We start from the raw sequence: 22,354 nt of genomic DNA on the forward strand, positions 1-22,354 counted from the left end.
AAGCTGGCCTTTCTCCAGCGTACATGTTTGACACCTTTGTCAGACACTAGATGGCTGTAGCTATGTGCATTTCTGTCTGGTTCCTTTGTTCCATTCCACTGACCTGTGTCTATTTTCGCACCAGTATCATGCTGTTTTGTTCCTGTAGCCCTGGAATGTAGTTTGAAATAAAGTGTTGAACTACCCACAGATTTGCTCTTTCTACTTAGGACTGCATTGTTTCATTCCAAATTTCAGAGAAAATTCTTTCATTTTTTTTCCCCATTGATAATGTTGCCTACAGGTTTGCATTCTTTTTTATGTTGAGTTATATTCCTTCCAGTCTCATTTTCACCAGGACTTTTATCATTAAGGAATATTATACTGCCAAGAGCCTTTCTCTATCTATTCGGTGACCATGTCATCTCTGTACTAAAGTGTTTGTGCCGTACTGTTTTTATTGCTTTGCATATATTGAACTATCTTTGTATCCCAGGAATGAAACCATAGTTTATGATCTTTTCAATGTGTTTTTTCAAAGAATCTCTCCCCACACACACACCTCTCTTTCTGTGTGTGTGTGTGTGCGTGTATGTGTGTAGGAACACACATGCGGCAGAACACATGTGGAGATCAGAGAACAGCTTCTGGCACACATTCCATTTTGTTACCTCTGAAGCACTCTGCACTCCAGGCTAGCTAGCCTGCACTTCCAGTACCAGAAGAGGATATCAGGTCCCCTGGAGTTCCAGGTGGCTGTGATATACCCAACCTGGGAACTGAACCAGGGTCCTCTGGAAGAACAGTAAGTGCTTGTAACCATCAAGCCATCCCTCAGACCCTCAATGTTCTCTAAAATTTAGTTTTCAAGTATTTTATTAAGAGTTTTTCTATCTGTGTTTATTAGAGAAATTTGACACACAGTTTTTTCTTTTGTTTGTATTTCCTCATGTGTATGCACAGGTATTTGAGTGTGCACATACATAGGCATGCCCTAGAAGTACACACATGAAGGCCAAAGGGCAACTTAAGAAAGTCAGTCCTCTCTTTCAACCACGTGAGCTCTGGGGATGGAATTCAAGTCCTCAGGCTTGATGGCGAGTGCCTTTTCCCGCTGAGCCACTTTGCTGGCCACCCTGGTTTTCTGTCCTGCTGTGTCCTTACCCAGCTGTGGTATCAGGGCACTGTTGGCTTCATGAAGTGAGTCTGGGCATGTTCCTCCCTTTTTACTTTTTGAAACATTGCTCTAGGCCCTCTTTGAGGGCTCCGTAGAATTCAGTGACTCCGTTTGGTCCTGGCTCTTCTTTTTGGAGGAGACTCTTGATTACTGCTGCAGTCATGTCGCTTGCTATAGATCACTTTGAGCTGTCTATATCCTAATTTAGTTTTGGCAGGCCACATGTGGGAATTACCCACTTCTTCTAGGTCTCCTAGGATTTTAGAATCGAAGTTTTTAAAATATTCACTGATAGCCCTCTGGGTCCACTGGAGTCTGTTTTAACAGCCCCTCCATTTCACCTACCAACTATCAGTCCTGTTCTTCTCTCTTGCTTCTGGTGATGTTAACTTGGGGTTTATCGGTCTCATCTATTTTTTCTAACAAATCAACTCCACAGCTGATTCTGTGTGTTGTTCATTTAGTCTCCATTTAATTAAATCCTACCCTGGTCTTTTTATTGCTTCTTGTCCAACCCAGGCTTCACTTTCACAGCCTCACAAAATGGCCTCTCATGATCTTGTAGGTACTCCCCTGCCTCACAGTGTCTGGCCTTAGCAGCTCTCTGAAACCACAGTGGAAGACTCTAAGCCCCCTTCACACTTGCATTCCTCAAGCAAGTTCATCTGCCAGCTTGGGGTGGATACTGGCCGCCTTCAACCACATTAGCGGCAGAGCTTTAACTCTGATGTTTCCTGGGAGTGGAAAGCGCCTTGATCTCTCTTTCACAGGTTGGGAGCTCAGTGGGGTGGGTCTCACCCCAAGAGCACCCTTCCCTTTACTCCAGTGCAGAGCAGGGCCCTCCATAAGGACACAAATCTCCTTAATGGTCACAGCTTCTCTCCTTTCTCTTGGCTGTACATTAAGCTTCCTAGTTTTTTCCCCCTTCACATTGTACAGTTTGTATTTCTTTCTGCCCCACTTGCTCCTCTTACTGCACACCTATTGACATAAGCATTGTCGATTACAACCACCCCCACAGACTCAACATTACACAGCCCTGACATTTCCTCTGTCAAAGAAATTTGCCCATTACTTTTTAATTTTCTCTCAGGCAAGTTCTTAGGATAAGGGCAGAAGGCAGCCATATTTTTTGATCAAACTATCATGGGAATATCATGGGAACCCTTCCTGCTGTTCAAACTGCTGCTACCTTCTTGAGCTGGGCCTGCACATTCCTCATTAGTATATTCTTCTAGGCTCCTGCTTGAATGGCCCCGTAAGCTCTGCTTATAGCAGTCAATCACTTTTCTAGTCCAAAGTTCTAAAGTCTCTGATATTCCTCCAGAACATTCGAACAGTACTGCATGTTCTCTTCTTTCTGCAAGTAAAACGTCAGGGTGAATCACGGTGATGGTTTGAAGCAGAGAAGAAGATATGTGGACATGCTATAACAGGCTGTAGAAGCTCCTGCCTTGGCTCCCCCACGCAGATGGACTATACCCTGGATTTATGAGCTCCGGCAAATCTTTTCTTCACCTAAGTTGTTTTTTTTTGTCAGAGTGTTTTTATCACAGCAACAGAAATGAAACTAGAACAGGAAGGGGATGTCTGCCAAGAGCACCTAACAGGCAACAATCCATGAGGCAAGAGGGTCGGCTCAGGAAGGAGGACAACAGGAATGAAATTAGCTAGGTGTCTGGGCTCTCCTGAGACCTCCAGGTGGAGATGCCAAGTGGCCAGGCTAGTACAGAAGCTGTGCTGGGGTGCAACTGAACCCCACAGAACAGAACTCCAAAACAGCAACACCAAAACCTAAGATAAGGGTTTTAAAAGGATGCTGGGACACTGAAGATGGCTGTTCTTCAACACTATGTCTAGGGTGCCTTGTGTCTGCAGATGCTGTAGATGTACAGCAAGCTCCACCAGAAAGACTTTTCACCTTTCATCGAAAGCTTCTTCTAAAATAGAAATCTGAAGCTAGAGAGATGGCTCAGTGGTCAAGAGTATGTTCTGCTCTTGAAGAGAACCTGGACTCAGTTCCAAGGACCCACATGGTGGCTCACAATTGTCTGTAGCTCCATTTTCAGGGGGTCTTGTGCACTTGTAGTATATACAAGCTTGTACGACCTCACACAGATATATCGTAAAATGAATAAAACAAAAATGTTAAACTATCTACAGACTAGAGAGGTATCTCTTTTGGTAAACTGCTTGTCTTGCAAGCCTGAGGACCCAAGTTTGATGTCCAAAAATCTATGTGAACAGGTCAGGTATAGTGGTGCATACACGTAGTCCAGCATTGGGGGGAACAGAGAGAAGCAGATCCTGACAATGGCTGCTCTGAGCCACTTGACACCTGAAGACTGACACCTCTGGCCTCCAAATGCAAGTCCACCCACAAACACAAATGCACCAGCACACAGGTGTGCACATGTTCATGTATGTACACACACACAGAAAGAGAGGGGTGAGGAAGAGCCAAAAATAAATAACAATCTAGTGCTCACTTCAGAGACTTGGGGGTGATTGCTAAATGCCCCCTTCCTCTTTTCAGTCCGTTTTCAGATATTGTCTAAGTATTCAAAAATCTTACAGTGACTCCAATTTTTTTAAATTACTAAATATTCAAAAGTTACAGAACTGATAGGACCTACTTTGCTGCAATAAATGAAGTTTTGTCTTAAATCATCATTATACTCAGTATTTGAACCAAAGCACAAAACTATGTCAAATTCTTTAGGGTTGCTCACACACATGGCTTTCCTCTCTCTCTCTCTCTCTCTCTCTCTCTCTCTCTCTCCCTGTCTTTCTCTCTCTCCCTCTGTCACATACACACACAAATGCAAGAAGAACACTCTGCAGGATTTTCTTTTCTTAACAGGACAAATGTTTAAATTCACACGACTCCCTCCATACAAGGGGGGGAAAATGCTAATTGGCCACCAAGTGCTTGTGAATGTGCTTTTTCCAAAAAAATACAATCTGATCTAGGTTTAAAATAGTGAGCATTTGTGGCCAAGCCTCCGGGGACAGGGCTGTCACAAACATGCATTAAAAGGGAATTTGGAAAACAAGTCATGGTGCGTTTGTCTCTCCCGCACACGGAGTGCGACTGTAATTATTTCAATGAGAAATTCCTGCAGACTCCTCCTGCCCGCTTCCTCTCAGCAAGTCACAATGTGTTTCCATGGCAACTCTGTTGCTAAGGGGGGACCCCCACAAGTACATCAGTGTGGTGTCTGCAGCCTGGAGAGGGTGTTAGCCTGAGAGGCCGTGTTGGCAGGCATATTTACGTTTCATTCAGGCCCCTTCCTCCATCTCAGGACGCATTCACTGGAAAGGTCTGTGTTTGGGCTTGAGGACCGTCCTCCATCATCCACTGTGCTTTGTCCCCTGACAACAACATGAACTTTCCCTTAAAGGCCCTTCCTCATCCTCTTGTGTCTTAGACACTAGAGTCCTGAGACAAACCAGTAACTGCAATCACGAACATCACCGAAATGCCACATGAGACCCGTTTGGTTGAACATTTATAAATGGCAGCTAGACACTAAACATAAGTCATTGCAACAAACGGCGTTTTGAATCATTAATCTGAAAGATTTTAAATAGTAAATGTTTAGAAAGCCCCAATTGAAGCAAATCAAAATATTTTTGAAGTCTCCCTTTCAATGTCTCTGAAATCACATCCTGGCAGCCAGACTGCAACATTCCATCAGAAATCCTGATTGCAGTCCAGAACCTTCCACCAAGCCAGCTTTCACTGCTTTATTTGTTGTTTGGAATTCCTTTAAGTGGCCTGTATCTAGAGTCCTCTTTCTTCAGCTCCGGATGCCACAGAAAGTAAAAAGACCATACTGACAGTACCAACGTAGTTGTCCTTGGCCTGGGGGGATCTATTTTAGGGGGGGAGAGGGGGAGAAAAAGGGAGAACAGAGAGGAGAGCAGAGCATCCTCAGTGAGCAAAGTACTTGCTGCCCAGAACACAGCAGATAATGGAGGACAGCCCTTCTCTAGTCCAGAGAGAGAAAGAGCTTTCTGTCGAATGCATTGTGAGATGGAAGAACAGGGCCAGAAAGAAATGTAAATGCAAACTGTACCTGAGTTTACACACCCAGAATCCATGTAGAAAGCTGGTGTGGCAGGACAGGGGCCTGTAACCTCAGCACGGGAAAAACAGACAGATGCACCCTTAAAACTCATCCCAGACTGGGGAGGGTGCTGTCTGTCTTGGAAGCACACTGCCCTGGGATAGCTGGCCCAGCCCTCAAATTTTGGGTCCCTCCCTCAGCGACAGGAGTTAACCACACCTGTATCCAGCACCGAGCACATGTCCTCTATAGAGCCTGCCTTGTGTCCCATGATGCAACTTGAGAAGGCAGGGTGCATACGACCAGAAGGAGTAGCCACGCACTGAGGCAAGCCCAGGCCCCACCACCACCACCACCACGGGGATGCAAAGATGCCAAGACTGGCCCGCATTTGGCCCCACTCACTCCCAAGACCTCTGTTGCCTGAGGAACTGTTACTTCACCTCATCCCCACCAGGGATGTGGACTGTGTAAAATAGAGCAGACAGCCAACATGGCAGGACCTTCTTGGGGACGCCAACTATCTCACTAAGCTTCAAACTCCTCACTCCAAAGAGTCTCCTCTGATTTTCACACTGGAAAATGAATCCGCGCTTGGTAGGGTTGATGATTCCGTGGGCCCCAGCCTTTCTTCTCAGCTACGGCATGGCTATTCCTATATGGTCCTTCCTCAGTGTCACGTAGATCCCAATACCTACAGAGCAACAAAGTGAAGAACAGGCTGGAAAGAACTAGCCAGGGGCTCTCTTTAATCACCTTGCTTTCCTTGTTTGCAGAGGGAAAGAACTCTCTGTTGGAAGCCTGTCCTGTGGAACTGCCCTACACCATGCGTGGTGTGCATGGTCACTGCAAGTGCTCGGCGCTGGACGCCGGCTCTCAAGCGCAGGCCAGGACTGCCCATCTTCAGGGAGGACAGGAACACCTTCCCAATGAGTGATCGGAGGGATGAAGCTTCCTCAGGACAGGGCTGCAACTGGCCATATCCTACGGTATGAAGCCTGGATGAGCAGAGAGGGAACGGGGTGGGCCTCAGGTCAAACCGGCATGGGTCCTTCATGACCTTGTGTGCAACCCTAATTAAAACTAAGAGCAGAACTGACTAGACAGCGGGTGATCTGCGGGCCTTCCCATGCCTGCCTCACAGGATTCCCACATGCCAGAGAGCCCAGTGTGTCCTCTGACGACGGCTCATTGAGCTGGGTACCTACCTAGATGCGAGTCATCTGTTGAAGAGGTTGAGAGGTTAATGCAGGTGATGGCACTGGGCCATTACCATTCCCTTGCCCCCTGTAAAGATGCAGTCTCACCATGGAGCCCACCAAGCATCCCAGGCTGGCCTTGAACTCAGCCTCTTCTGCCTTAACTTCCTAAACACTGGGATTACTCGCACGTGCCGCCATGCCCCGTGCCTACCTTTGCTCTGGCTGTTCCTCAAGATAAGATCAGCTCCTAGTCAAGGGGCCACACTACAGCGGGGCAGCGCTGAGGGAGCCAGGGCGCCTGGCCCATGCAGGAGGCAGGCAAATGATGGAAAAGCTCAAGGCCACGTTCAAAGAACTCAGAAGAAGCAATCCAGAGCCACAGACACGTCCTGTGTGCACGGTGACCATCACCCTTACCTCACATGACCGACTGACACGTTTATATACCCCCACACACACAGACAGCAAACACCTTCTACATACGTGCACACTGCACACACCACACCCCACATGCCCCCGGCGTAGGCATACAAACAGGCAATACATGCACAGCCCATATGCACCCCTACACACAAACAGCACAGGAACATATGCCACACACACAGTCTATATCACACCCATAGGCCCCACACATGCGTGAACAAACCACATACATATCACATACACACTTTACACATATGCACACACACCACACACAGCTACCCAAACTACATGCAGACCATGTACCAAACACATTACGCGCATAGGACACACACACACACCCTACATATAACCACACACCCCCCACACATACTTATACATCTATATATATTACATACACGCCATGTGCCATATAAACAACACACACGTGCATATACCCCACATATATATGCACATAAATACATAGCCCACATACCACAACACACATAGACTCAACACACACACATCACATACACTCTACACACAAAGCACACACACTAAACATATATAATGTACCATGCATATATTATATACACACCACACGTGCACACTGCTAGGTCATTTCTGGGTCTCTGAGCTCTGAAAAAAAAAATGCACAGAACAGGCAGAGCAACAGCACTGTGGAGGAAGCCTCTACCCAAACACAAACACACTCTCAGTGTGCACAGATGGAGTACACCACTTCAGGTGGGCCGGACCCTAGGAAGGAGCATTAAAGAAGTCTCCAGATTCTGCTGCATGGGCAGGCCAACCTGAGTTTTCTGAATCTGCCTGGATCTGTCTTCCCCACAATAGGCCCAAATTCTCGAAGGTGATTGACCATGGACGGAAACCTCTCAAACTGTGACTCAAAATAACCCTTTCTTCTCTATAGCTGACCACATCAGGTGTTTGCTGTAGTGACAGAAAGGTGACTAACACAGAGGAGACCCCCTCAAGCAAATCAGACCAGCACTTCAAGCTTCCAAAAACCACCCTAGGAACTGCAGCCCGCACAAGCTGACCAAACATAAACAAGATGGCTGTCCACTGAACGAGAGGGCTTGGCTAGGCTCAGGAGCAAGACAAGAGTCAAAATGTCTCCACACAACACAAAAAAAAATCATCAGACAAGCCAAGAGCCAGTATCAACCACTGCAAAATATCTTAAAACAAATTTTTACAAGAAACATTAAGTTAAAAAGTTAAGTTTTAACTCAAGAAAAGTGACTCACTGAGACAATGTTAACTCACCAGTAGGACTCTATAATTAGTAGAATACTGATAACCAGATAAACATCAGAGAACATGAAGACAGATTAACAAAACATGGCCAGCCTTAATGGCAGAGATAAAACAGACTGAGAAATGAACAGAGCTTCAGGCATACGGGAGGCAGGAACAAAAGGCCCAGCATTAACATTACTGCAGTTGCATAAAAGGAGTGTTGAAAAGATATTCAAAGAACTGATACCCCACAGGTTCCTGAGCTTAGCGTAAGAAGCTAAAGACCAAATTTGATAACCTATTTTTTTTTTAATCTAGGGGCTGGAAATATGGCTTAGCAATTAAGAGCACTTGTTGGACAAGGCAGGGGAAAACACAGGAAGAGGGGTTGGAAAGAGTGTAAGAGCTGAAGGGTAAAGATGAAAGATTCACAATGCTGTATTCTGGGTGTGACGGGACCACATCCGGAGGCAAATAACACCGTGCTATGACAACTTTAGATCTGTACATTCAGTGATTTCGAGCAAATACACCAATTCCTCAAACCCACAATTAATGTGAAGAGAGGTAAAAAGACAAATATCATTGACGAATCTACAGCCGTTAGAATTTGAATCGGCAGTTATGAAGCTTGCAGAAAAGAGCTCACCGAAGCACATGCTTTCAGGGGCCCAATCTAACATTCATGCTTCAGACGTTCTTCAGGAAAACTAAAGAGCATGAACAGCTTCTAACTAATTCTATCACCCTGAGACCAAAACTGGACAAAAGCAGTACAGAAAAGCTACACCCAACTTCACTCATCTTATGAAAAGCCCCTTAATAAAATAGTCCATTGGGTCCAGCAATGTAGCAAAAGAATTGTGTAATACTACCTAGTGGGATTTATTACAGGGATGTAAGGCCATGTCGGTATCTGAAAAGCAATTTAACCCATCACAGCAACACGCTAAAGAAAAGAAGTCCATGGGTTAAACCTCACCTTTGTTATTAATATTTTTTATTTGTTCTTTGACAATTGTATACATGTAAACAATGTGTCTTGATTTTGTTCTGTTTTGTTTTGTTTTTCAAGACAGGGTTTCTCTGTGTAGCTTTGCTGTACTGGACTCACTTTGTAGACCAGGCTGGCCTCGAACTCACAAAGATTCACCTGCCTCTGCCTCCCTGAGTGTTGGGATCACAGGCGTGTGCCACCAAGTCTTGATCTCATCTACCTATTATTCCTACTCCCTCAAGCACTCCAAAACATTTATGGTGTGTGTGTGTGTCCCACTGAGTCCAGTTGTGCTGTCTGCTGTGCCGCTAACTAATCTTACACAGATTACCATAGCTGCTGTGAGTTCATGAGCACAAACGGCCCTGTCACCTCCACAATACAGAACTGGATACCTTTCATCTCTCTCCTTTAGCTCTTACATTCTTTCCAGCCCCTCTTCCCAGATTTCCCGTTAGCCTTGTCCCCGAGGGTACGGATGTCCCGCTCAGGGCTGAGCACTTAGCAGTCACTTATTCTCAGCACTTTGCCCAGCTGTGAATCCGTCTCTGCATCAACTGCTGCACACGGCAGAGACACTTCTTCAGCCAAGGCTGACACTAGTACTAATGTAGAGACAGCATGACAACAGGTTGTTCAGCAAAACGACAGTAGGAGGCTCCTCCCTGGAACCCATGACCCCCTGAGCTTTTGACCAGGTGTACAGAACCTGGTGCAGCCATGACTAATGAAAGCAGTGAGAGCCATGATGCCAGCACATCTGCTTGACACAGGTCCAGCAAAGCTGAGCCAAATGATATTTTAGCCATTGTGCCGTCTTTCACTTTGGGTTTCTGATCTGCACGTTTGTGGGGGGAGTTTTTTTTACATTATGATTCACTTATATGTTTTCCCAGAAAGTTATTTTTGCTCTCAAAAAAGCAACCTTGTCTGGCCTTACTGGGGAGTCTTTTTTTGCCATGGAGATGGTGAAAAGCACAAAAAAAGTTGGATAGCCTCAGAGTTCTCTTGGCACAGCTGCCCCCAAACAAACTCAGAAACAATGGATTTGGCAACAGATCAGATTACGTGGGTCCTCCTGTATGTGGTCTACGGGGCATTGCCCCCAGAATATAAACACTCCAATGACAAAGCTGGCTTGCCTAGAACAACCTCTGATTATATATGTATAATATAATATAATATAAAATTAGTATAAAAATATAAGAAATCGCCAATCATAAGAAGACTGGCTCACATTAAGCTACACTGGGTCTTTAACTAGAAAACAAATGAACAGAACAAGTCAGCCTGCAGCCTGGGAGAGCTTTACATTTTTGAGCAAGGCTACTCACAAGTTGTGCCTCAACCACTATGCATTGCTTTCAGGGCTTGGGAAATTGCCTAGACTGGCTCAGATATTTTTTTCTGTTTAATGTTTTACTTTCCAGAAGAATAGAATGTCATATGTCATAAAGGTTTACATAGCCTAAAATAATTTGAGATTGATAATACCTATTCTCTCTGTACTTTTAACACTGTCCATGGACAAAAGCATACCATCTGTATTTCTTTTGAAATCGTAAGTCTGCCTCTTTTGTGGGACATATATATATATATAAAAAAAAAATCCTGGTTGCTAGTCAGTCAGAGATGTAAGCTTCTCCCAGCCATGGTCTCTGACTCATTCATCCATTGCTATCATCTGCCTGATCTTTATCTCCTCTCTCTTCTCTGCTGGGACCTGTCTGACTGTTCGGGCTTCCCCCCACCCCCTCCACAAGGACCAGGCCTGAATTCCCTCCTGTGGCACAGCCAAAAAGTGGCTAACCTTAGTGCCACTGTTTTACCAGTGGTCTCGCCTTGCCTGGCAGGTTGCTATTGTAACACACGGGTAAACGTCACCTCCTAATATGTTTTTTGATACTGTAATTTCGTATTCAATTTTAAACAGAAATACTTGTGTTTTACCTATTTTCTTCCTACCAAAACCAACAGACTAACCCCAGGATTACAATGAGAAAAAAAAAATTATTTTGAAAGTATAAATAATTCACAAAGCTATTTATAGTACTAAATTCTAACACTGTTTACATAAGGCAAACATTTTAAAATACATTCTCAACACCAATCTATTTTTAAATTGCCGAAAGGGGCTTCGCCAGGCACCTCATTAAAAGGAAGAAGGAATAAAAAACTTCAGAATGCGAAACAGTTTCAATCGTCTCAAGCAGTTTGGACTCTTCTCTCCTGCTAATGGCAGCGCCGTGGCTTCTGTTTACTAAAGGCAGCGACTGTTGAGTCTCATTTCTACACTGCACTCTCCCATTCAGACCGGGTCTGCCTGCTTCCCCTTCTCGCCTGCTTTCAGTTCTAGCAATGGGAGGCTCCAGTCACCAAAGGAGCCAAATCTGGGCTGCTCCAGCCCCACCCTCAAGCTCCTCATCTGCAGGAGCCTGAAATTCTTTTGTAATTCAGGGGGAACAGGCGCCTGGGCTCTGAGCAGGCTCTCACTGGCTCCATATCCTGAGACCCTCGTCTGCACCGCGACCACCCCTCTTCCCCGTGGTTTGACGGCTTATTCTGGAACCGCGGCCAAAGCTCCGCGACATGACTCTTGCGGGCCGTGGCACCCTCTCTTGCGCGCTCTGCTGGGCGCACGTAGGTGGGTGCGGCAGGCGCACGCGGGTGCTGCCGGTGTGTGGGTGCTGCAGGTGCACGTGAGTGCTGCGGGCGCGTGGCTGCTGCACGGGCGTGGGTGCTGCAGGCTCACGTGGCTGCTGCAGGGGCGTGGGTGCTGCATGCAGACGCTATCAGATCAGGAGTCCTAACCCAAAAGAAAAGGGCAGCGAGTGAGCGGCTTGTCCCAACCCGTAAAACCCGCAGCCCCGGGTACAGACTGCAAGGGCCATGGGCCCAAAACAAACAGAAAAGGAAATGAAGACCAAGAATTGGGGCTCCGTAGAGGCCCCTGGGGCCGGCCAAGCAAGTCCCCCCGTACCAGCCATTAAAGTACCCACCCCACCCCCACTATCCCCCCTTCTCCACCCCCGCACGTCCACCCCCATCACCCTCAACCAAGGAAGACGACAACCAGACTTTTTCTTAGAAGTGAAAAGGTCGATGGCAAGCCATGCATCCACTGCCAAGGTCAGACCCGCCCGTGCCCCTTTCGGCAGCCCAGATTATGTCGGGTTCGATTACTCAAATGGGCACTAAGAGAACTGCAATCCGGGGAGTAAAACTTCCCCAGCGGGTCAGTCCACTCCCAAGAGGCACACCTAGCCCCAGAGGAAAGGGACAGGACTCCTGTCTCCACCAACTAACGGTCTTCTCTTGCTCCCACATCAAGTCTGCATACACAGAATCCCAGCTCCTTCAGTTTCACTTCCACAGAAGTACCATTCCCATGAGCCCCTGCGGCAGTGACATTGAAACATTCCAACATAGTCCCGTGAGTTTATTTTTGGTGCTCTTGTTATGGTTAACTTTTTTTTTTAGAGGCTGGGGTAGCCATGGTGAGACAGGGTCTTGGCCCAGGTTATCCTTGAATTTACGGTGAAACCGAGGCTGGCCTTGAACTCCTGACCTTCTAGCCTCTCCCTCCCAAGTTCTGGGATTAGGGCCAGTGGCCCACACCAGTTCATTTTAGCCGCCTTAGGTGCCTGACACACAAATGCCTATAGAAGATGCCTTTTGAGCAGTATTGTGGCACAAAACGAAGTACGTGGAGACTGAGGGAAAAAAGTGTTTTCTTTCTTTTGAGCTTTTGAAAATCCCGAAGCTAAACATTAGATTCTGGAGGGAGAGAGACATGCCAGGAGGGTGAGGGTGGATGGGCAGCTCCCCTAGAGTCACCCCTGACTCAGTTCCCCTGCATGTCCGTCCACACCGTAGCCTCTCTCAGCCCTTTCACCTTCATCCTCTCAAGACGGGGCTGGCCTTCTCAGGAAGATGTGCTCAGGAAGATGCGCTGGACATTTCTGTCCTTCTGTGCCATGGTCGGTGAGAACCTGGCCCTCAGTGTGGGAATGTTGAAAGGTAGTGCCTGGAAGGAAATGCTCAGGTCAGAGGCGTTCCCTTTGGGGAGAGGTTAATGCTGTCTTGTAGCTAACTCTCCTGGAACAGGAAGTTACAAAGCATTGGACGGCTCCTCCAGGGCCTCTGGCTTCCTTGTTGGTGCACATACCCCAGAAGGCGTCCTTTCACACAAGATGTAAGACAGCCAGAGGGCCTGATTAGGACTAGAAGGTAAACAAACCGCTTTACATGGTAGGAAGGCAGAGTGTTTTGTTACAGCCGCAGAAAATTGCCTCTTTCAGCGTCTTTAGGAAGCAGGTGGGATGCTACTGAGCATGGAGACTACACCTGGGAAAATTCGCTGTCCAGTGGCCTGGCTCAACATCTCTAATCCTGCCCCTTGCTCTGAACTCCTGAACCAGCCTTAGCTAGACCAGGATAACTCTCACCTCCCTGGCTCTTGAACTCTGTCTCAGAGCAGAAGCTCTCCCTGAACCCATGTTCAGACCCCAGGGAAGATGCCCTGGAGATCTGCTAGAACATTGATTTTCCCTGACCTCCCCTTTGACCTTCCCAGCGGCCTCCTGCAAACTGCTTGCACCTCCCGGAAGACATGCTCTCCAGGATCCCTCTAGCAGCCCACCCATCCGCCCCACACTCTGTGCAAGCCCTCCCCGTGAGAAATGTCAACAGGGTCAGCCAAGTGGCCTTAAGAAACAAACCCTCGTGCCTGTGGACTCTCAAAAGGGAACCTGAACACATGTGTAAAAGGTGCTGTGGCTATAACTAGGTCACTAGATGGTGAGAGGGTAAAAATCAAGAGCCAAAAAGCATTCCACACAAACAGTGCTGTACTGCATTTGGCATGGAGTCTCATCTCTAACACAGTCCCCTCATACTGTTCAGAAAGTCTCCTGGAAGCAGTCTGCAGGGACCTGGCTTGAGGATGCTGTCCTCATGGAGCAGGCAGGAGAAGGTTAGATTTAGTGTGTGTGTGTGTGTGTGTGTCTGTGCATGTTCGTGTGCATGTATTCGTGTGCACGCGAGTGTGCAGGTATGGATGTGCACACAGATGCAGGTAACCTCAGAGGTCAAAGGTGTCCGATTCTCTAGAGCTGGAGTTACAGGCGGTTGTGAAAGCTGCCCAGTGTGAGTGCTGAGAACGAAGTTCAGGTCTGCAAGAGCGCCACACGCTCCAGCCCCTAAAGATCCGTGGCTGCAAAAAAAACACCCTCCTATTCCAGTACTCAGCCTCCAAGGAGCTTTTGCCAAGCGTATGCGTTGAATATGACATTCTAGGGAGATGCGAAGCCATGCCAGGTTAGGGAGGTTACTTCTCTCCTCCCTGTGGCCACATACCTGACAGAGCAACTCAAGGGAGGAAAGGTTTTGGCTCACAGTCACGTGATGGCATAGGGTCTGTCATGGGAATGTTTCTTAGTTAAGGTTTCTATTGCTGTGAGAAAATACTGTGACCAGAAGCAACTTGGGGAGGAAAGAGCTTATTTCAGCTCACAACTCCCAGGCCACACTCTGTCACTGAGGGAAGCCAGGGCAGAGCAGGAAGTCAGCTTTGGGAGGCTGCAGGCATAAAGAACACAGTACTGGCTCTGGCATGGGACTCAGCTTCATGGCAGCGTGGCATCTCGTCACGGTGGCCCGTGCTCAGAAGACAGTGAGCTCAAGTGGTTAGATGTGATGCCCACGTGACCGAGGGAGAGCCAGTTATGCTCTTTCGTAACTCTCTCTCCAGAGAACAAGCAAGACCCCACAAAAATCACACTAATTCTTTCCACAAGCAGCGTCCCTAATGGCAGATTCAGCTCCTAGTAGGCCTCACCTCTCTCAAGTTCCAGCACCTCTATCTAGCACACTAAGGACTAAGCTTCTAGCACAGGAACCCCTGTGGAGGAACCAAAACAGCACACGTGTGACCTCATTTGTCAGTGACTGCTAGAGGAAGCAAGATGAAGGGACAGCATCAAAGGAATGCATAGGGAAGAAAGACCGGACTCCAGGCTGTACCTTCCGACACTGATAGAGAAGACGAGAATTTGTGGCACAGAGAAGATGGGGGGGGGGGGGAGGCAACTGTCAGTGAATAGAAAGTTTCTCAGAGGAACATCAGGAGAACTGAATTCTGGCTAAACCCACTCACAGGATTCTTGCTGGAGGCAAGCGCCTGTGACTGGGCAAGGAGGGCGAGGCAGCCTCTTGGATGCTGATGCTGCCTGTATCTTGGTTTCTGGAGAAACCAAGAAATCAAAGCCTGGCTGGAAAGAGGCCTTCTGAGAAGCTGGCTAGCGTGGCCGGGAAGGGGTTCTGCTGCGGGCTACATCTTCGAAAGGGACTTTTCTTTTTAATTTCCTGACTTCCCAGGTGCTGCGTAAATAGGTCACCTCATTGGCCTCTTTTCCCCAGGACTGGCTAGCCTCCCTGCTTGGGGATATCAGGAGGCATTATTTAAGTCTCCCTGGTGATGAGCTAAACCAACTTAACTACAAATTTGTGCCCTTAGACACAGCTCCAGTCCTTGCCCTGGAGACTGGCTTGGGGTCTGTTCCTCAGAGCTGAGCTACCTTGTGCCCACAGGCTACTCTCCCAGTCCAGCAGCGCTCCTCTGATGCCCAAGGTTTTTCACAGAGGGCTGGTTAGTTAATTTCCAGGCGAGAACTGAACCCCAGAATTGCACACACACCAAAGTGTTGGCATTCTAACACACCCCAACCTTCTCTCAAACTACAGCTCAAAATAGATGGAATCATTTCCCTGTGATGCAGCAAAGAAAGGCTTGAAAACAAGTTGGTTTTGACAGATTCCATCAGGCAAAAAAGAAAAAGAAATCCGTCTTCGGTCTTCACTTTCTGTGACCAGTTACCTCTATTTTAAACGATGCCTTAAACACTCCTCATTTGGAAGCTGCTTCACACTATTCATGCCATTGAATTCTGCTTCTTGTTCTCCCAGATTAGACCTATTCTAAATTTGCTTCCTGTTTTCAGAATAAAGGGGGGGGGGGAAGGTGCCTGTAAAACAATGAAGCCTCTGATAGGAAGCCTGAATCCCACAGGAGTTGTCCTCGGAGAAACACTGAAGGCTGGAAGATGCAAGGATCCACATGAGTTCAGGCCCCAGAACCTATGTTGAAGGAAGCAGGCGTGGTGCCAGGTGCTTGTGACCCCAGCAGGCCACACAGGCACAGTTAGATACCTAGAGCCCCCCCGGCCAACCAGCCTGGTGAATATCAGGTCCCATCCAAAGATCCTGTCTCGGGATTCAAGGTGGATAGCTCCTGAGAAAAGACCCTCTGGGTAGACCTCTAACTGCACACATGTGCACCTGCACGCACGCACGCACGCACGCGTGCACACAGGCAACATGCTAGCAAAGAAGGGGACATGCCCTGAATTGAGTCCCTCCCTGACATATCCTGGCAAACAATCGTGCAGGGTGGAGGTGGCTGGGGGTCTTTAGCTTTGACCTCAAATGCAGATGCTCCCCACTGCCTAAGGCCAAGTTCAGGTCACTTTCCGCCAGGCCTTGAGTTCTGAGGCGACACCCTGAGTAGATCAGCCTGGGCTCAGACAGCTGAGCCACCTGACAGAACAGGCGTAGATAGCCTTGCTTCTGGGGCGTTCCTACCAGCTCAGTGTGGCTCTGATGGCCTTTCTTCTCTCATACCAGAAGCCATGGCTCTACGACCTTTTGGTTGCTGTGACCACACACCAACGATCAAGAAAGACTTAGAAGAAAGCTCCTTTTCCCTTACAGTTCCAGAGGGAGAATCTATAACAGTGGCAGAGGCATAGCCACAGGTAGCAGGAGCCAGGAGCTGGCTGATGACATGTCTTTCCACATGGAAAGCAGAGTTAAAAGAACTGGAAGTAGAGCGAGGCCGAACACCCTCAAACATTCCCAAACAGCACTGGAGACCAAGTGCTCAAATAAATAAACCTACTGGGGCCAAACTCATGAAGCCTCAGGTGACTCACTAGTGCCATCTGCCAGGATCACCCCAGGTGCCAGGGGCAATCAGTCCATGCAAACAGAAACAGCTGCTTCCGGCTTAAGTCTAGCGGGTTTGTTTGTTTTGGGGGTTTTTGTTTTTGTGTTTGTTTTATTAAAGCCAGTGACTAGAGTCAATGCCATAGAAAGCACACAGGACAGACGGCTGGACAGAGAAATGGTAGCTGTTTGATGGATTATGGATGATAGATAGATGGATAGATACATACATACATACATACATTCATACATACATACATACATACATACATAGACAGAGATGCTAGAAAGACCAATAATAGATGGATAGGTGGTTAGCAGATGGATAGACTGATAAGTGATATAGAGAATAATAGATAGGTGATAAACCTAGGGTCTAGGTAATTTATAGGTATTTGAGAGCCAAGTAGATAATAGATAGATGATAGATGACTCAGGTATGTCAGTAATAGATGATAGCATACACAGGACAGTCTGTAGCCTGCTTCCTCCAATCATTAAATTGATTGAAGCAGATGTGCTGCATGTCCGATGTGGGGCCAGCACGATGCTGACCCGGAAATCAAAGGGGACCTAAAGCCGGGTCCGAACCACTTGGTTTAAGGCTGTCCTTTCTCAGATCAGTGCGTGTCTCGGATGCAGTGACACCACCAGGTTTAATAATTATCCGGATCTCTGTTCCATCAAGATGGGATCTGGGCCGTGTTTTGGAGTTATATTCCATGGTGATGCACGTCTCCAGAAACTCCTCCCAGTGTTTGTGTGTATCGGAACTCCGAGATGAAGAACTGTGTGTTATGTGTGCCAAGCTACGTTTCCACAAAGCACAGTGGCTGGAATTAAACTCTAGCATGGCAGCTGAACATATCACTTCTATCTAGCCCCTCAGGATCATTTATGATGTGGGCCACTGGGCTCTACTGTGGGTATCATCCTAGAGTTTCCAAATGTATCCCTTAGCTTGAGTTAAGAGCCTGGGTCTGTGCTGGGTTCCAGGAAGACAAGCAAAAATGGCTCCGGTTTGTGATCGTCAGCAAGGAACAATGACTGGCGTGCACTGTAGGAGGAGTTAACAACTCCTAATAATAATAAAAAGGAGAAAGTTTATTAGACCAGCCTGCAGGATCACAGAGGCTGAGAAGTTCCACCCTGGAACCTCTGCAGGCTGCAGAGCTAGAGTGGCCAATAGCAGCTCAGTCCAGGAAGCTGGAAGCCGCAGACATGCTCCAAGACATGCTGGCACTCGATGCACTGTGGGGGTCTTTGGTTCCAAAGGCAGCAGAACCTGAAGTCTGGTGTCCGAGGATATCAGTTAAGAAAAATGCAGAGAGAGATGCCAGGCTGACATCAAAATTAATCACCATATACTCGTCTCTGAAAGCTTAACAGTGGGGCCATACCTCATCAGAAAGAGCTGGGCAGAGTCCCTGAGGTGTTAGAAGTGAAACCGCAAGCTGTGAAGACAGGGAAGAAGAAAGTCAGTGTTTCTGGATGATAGAGCAGAATGCACAAAGGCCCCAGGGTGTAGGAAGAGCTGAAAAGCACCCTGTTGCTGAAGAGCTGACCAGGGAGCAAAAAGCTGAGGAAGTCAAGCAACGTTGGAAGAACAAGCCGTGCCCGGAACTCTTGGACGCAGTGGAGTGTAGAACCTGATGGCAAGTGGAAGCCTTCCAAGCAGAAAGCAGCACGGCCACTGTGACAGGCCAGAGATGGACAAGAGCCGGTGCAAGGAGCCTGTCAAGAGGCCGGTGCCCAGTCGCCCAGGTCCTGAACCCAAAGGGAGAGAAGGAGTGGGCTCTGGGGAAGGGGGGTCATGTGTAAGAAGGGGAAGTTATGGTTGAGACAGGTCAAGGGTGACATCTGGGCAGGCTGCTATGCTCTATGCTAGCTGGAGGACCACTGGGAGGACCCTTGGAGAAGAGGGGTGCTTCAGATTCAGGGTGTTGGAAGGCTCAATTGTGGCACTGCAAGGAGGCGAATACTCTGCTAAGTAACAGGAGAAGGAAGGGGGAAGGCAGAGAGATGGCTCAGGGGTTAAGAACACAGGCTGCCTTCCAGAGGTCCTGAGTTCAATTCCCAACGACCACATGGTGGCTCACAACCATCTATAGCGAGATCTAGTGCCCTCTGGCACGCACATGTACATGCAGACAGAACATCGTATACATAATAAATAAATAAATCTTAAAAAAAAAGGACTTCGTCACTGAAAGAGGGTCCTTCCCAAGGGGGAAGCTAATTGCTTCTTACACAACTGTGCCCCATGCTCCACAGTTAACTCCTTCCCATCCTAGTGCCTGTCAGAGACGGCCAGAGAACAGCATGCATGTCCAAGAACTGGCTTGACGAAGCCATCTTGAGTTGTAACAACCATGACTGCCATGAGCCCTGGTTTAGTCTCTCCACCCCACCATTCCATTTCCTGGCACCCTATCAATAAACGAAACTATCAGGATGGAAAACAGAACTTTCACCCGCATGCTGGACCCTGCCTGCTACTCCAAATGTTAACTGTAAGGATGCCAGCTACGTTCTAGTTCCAGCCTGGAACTAGTCACCTTTGAATCGCCTTCCCTGTCACCCAGACCACAGGAATCCACTGGGCTTGCCCGAGACAAGCTTCTGTCAGTAAGACCCCAGCAAGCTGCACTTCCTAGTCCTGCCTGCGTGCCTGCGTGCCTGCGTGCCTGCGTTCGTGCCTGAGTGCGTAGGTCTGGCTGCCTGCTGTGAGTCTCGGTGTACCCTGGGCTGGTTCCTGAAGGCTGGCGCTGGGTTTCTCCAGAACAAAAGCTACCAGGGATGTGAAATATGAGTGTCACTACTGATGCTTGTAGGTGTGATAAGAACAGTGTTCTTCTATGACAGCTCCCCTCTCCGTGTGTGTGTGTGTGTGTGTGTGTGTGTGTGTGTGTGTGTGTGTCCAGTCTCAGGTATGGTTCCTCCTGATCAGTGTATGACGCTTGTTTAAAATCAGGGTCTGCCACTGTCCTGGGACTTGGCAATTAGGCAGGGGTGGCTGGCCAACAAGCCCCAGGGACCTCTTCCCACCACATGCTGGGCTTACAAGTTTGCACCGCTACCGCTGGCTGCTTAACACACGTTCTAGGGATCAAAGCCAGGTCCTCAAGCTTGTAAGACCAGTACATTACCAACACAGTCACCCCCAGCCACTCCCCCGGTCCTGACTCACCGGTTAGTGAGGATCCCCTGCAAATGGCAAGCAAACGCCAAGTAGTTCCCACTCACTGTAGACAGAAGTAGGTTCTTCCCACACCGAAACCAAGCCCAGAAGCTTGAGCAGCACCATGTCGCAGAAACCGAACAGGAAGCATAAACAAGACAGCCAGGAGTACAGGCTGCTGGGGCTTAAGGAAGAGAGAGGGAGGAATGATGGTACATGCCTGTAATTCCAGGACTCAGGGAGGCTGAGACAGGGAGATCACAAGTTCAAGGCCAGCCTGGGCTGTATAATGAGATCCTGTCTCAAAACACCAAACAAAACATGGATAGGGAGATGACGCAGTCAGAACAGTGTTTGAGGACCGGAGTTTGAGTTCCAGGAGCCACATTAAAATAAAAACTGGCCAGGTGAGGTAGCACACTCCTTTAATCCCAGCACTTAGGAGACAGGCCAGTGGATCTCTGTGAGTTTGAGGCTAGTCTGGTCTCCATAGAGAGCTGCAGGACAGCCAAGGCTACATAATAGAAAGACCCTGTCACAAGAAGCAATAAGGTGGAGCGTGACACAGACACCAGATGTTGACTTCTGTCCTCCGCACACACGCACAAACATACACCACACATGTGCGCACAAACAGAAATGCACACACAAGTACACAACATACAGAGAGAGAGAAAGCTCGGAAAATACCGAGGTGAAATACCCTTGTGTGCCAAAAGTAAATGAAACCTAAGGAAGCAGGGTGGATGGCAACCAGCTCCTGACCTTCCTTCTCACTTAGTGACTTCTGAATATTCCAAGTTCTCTACCAGAGCAACAATTCAGACCCTAGTGGTGACTTAGACAGTCTCCATCGCTTCGTTACAACATTTCAAAAAGTTTCCGTCAGCATTCACAGTGAATTCTAAATCAATCCCTTCTTTCCGTCTCCGCCTATCCAACACTCTCTAAGTTTAAAAATATTACTGACTAAAATAGAGCATATTGTACACTAAACTTTGGTACTGAATTTGCTAATTTTTTATGAGATATATATCAATTAAGAATGTTTAACACAATAATTAGCACACCGCCATACTGTTGGCAGGGATTCAGCGTATTCTACATGGCAGGACTTCTTAAAATGCGTCTATTTTAGCTTGAGTTCTGCTCCTGTTTCCACACCAATGAGACACTCTCCCCTCAGCCCCTCCATCTGCTCATTGGAATTTTGTTTTCAGAAACCATGGTAACACATGTTTTGCCATAACACAGAGTGAGAGAATCCGTTCCAGTTTCTCTGGGCAGCACGAAGCCTTCTGCAAAACACAAAGGCAGTGACAGTCCTGGAAGAAGCAGACCGTAAGAAAATTGCAGGCATTTGTGGCTGACCCCTTCTTTAAATGGCACCTAGCAGCTTTTACCAAGGGCATGCTTTGAGCCTCCAGGGGAGTGAGCTCAGGTCTGTACACGCTCTGGTATTGGGATATAATTAGAGTCCATCTGTGAGGAAGGAGCTCTTTCCTCGTGTTGCCATACCCTTCAGAGCCACCTGCCTCTCTATTCCCTCCTCCCTCATCTACCTCAAGTCTCTCCACAAGGGCCGTGACAGGCTTAGAGGTGCCTGTTCTGCTCTGTGTGTGGAAAGTCATATGTGTGCTCATGTTCGTTGACAATAAACAGTTCTCTGGTTCTTCTTTGAGTGCATGCTTTTGGCACTGCCCATGTATTTCAGAACATGTATCATCCCATTCTTTGTGTGTGTGTCCATGTGTGTGTATAGTGTGTGCTCATATGTATACAGGTTTGCTTCCATGCAAGTGTGTGTGAAGGCCAGCAGTTGATGCCAAGGAACTCTTTTGTGTGTGAATGGGGTATACATATTCATGTACACGCATGAGGCACAAGTGTTTGTGAGTGAGCATGCATGTATGTGCCAGTGTTCGGAGGCCACAGACTGACATCTGACATCTTTCTCAATCACTCTTCACCTTATACACTGAGCCATGGTCTCTCATTTAACCCCCAGATCACCAATTTGGCTAATTTGGCTGTCCAGCTCGCCCAGGCATGCCCTGTCTCTGCCCTGTGGGGGCT

The sequence above is a fragment of the Psammomys obesus genome, unplaced genomic scaffold (genome assembly GCF_907164565.1).
Source record: "Psammomys obesus unplaced genomic scaffold, mPsaObe1.curated_primary_1811, whole genome shotgun sequence".
Classification (NCBI taxonomy): Eukaryota; Metazoa; Chordata; class Mammalia; order Rodentia; family Muridae; genus Psammomys; species Psammomys obesus.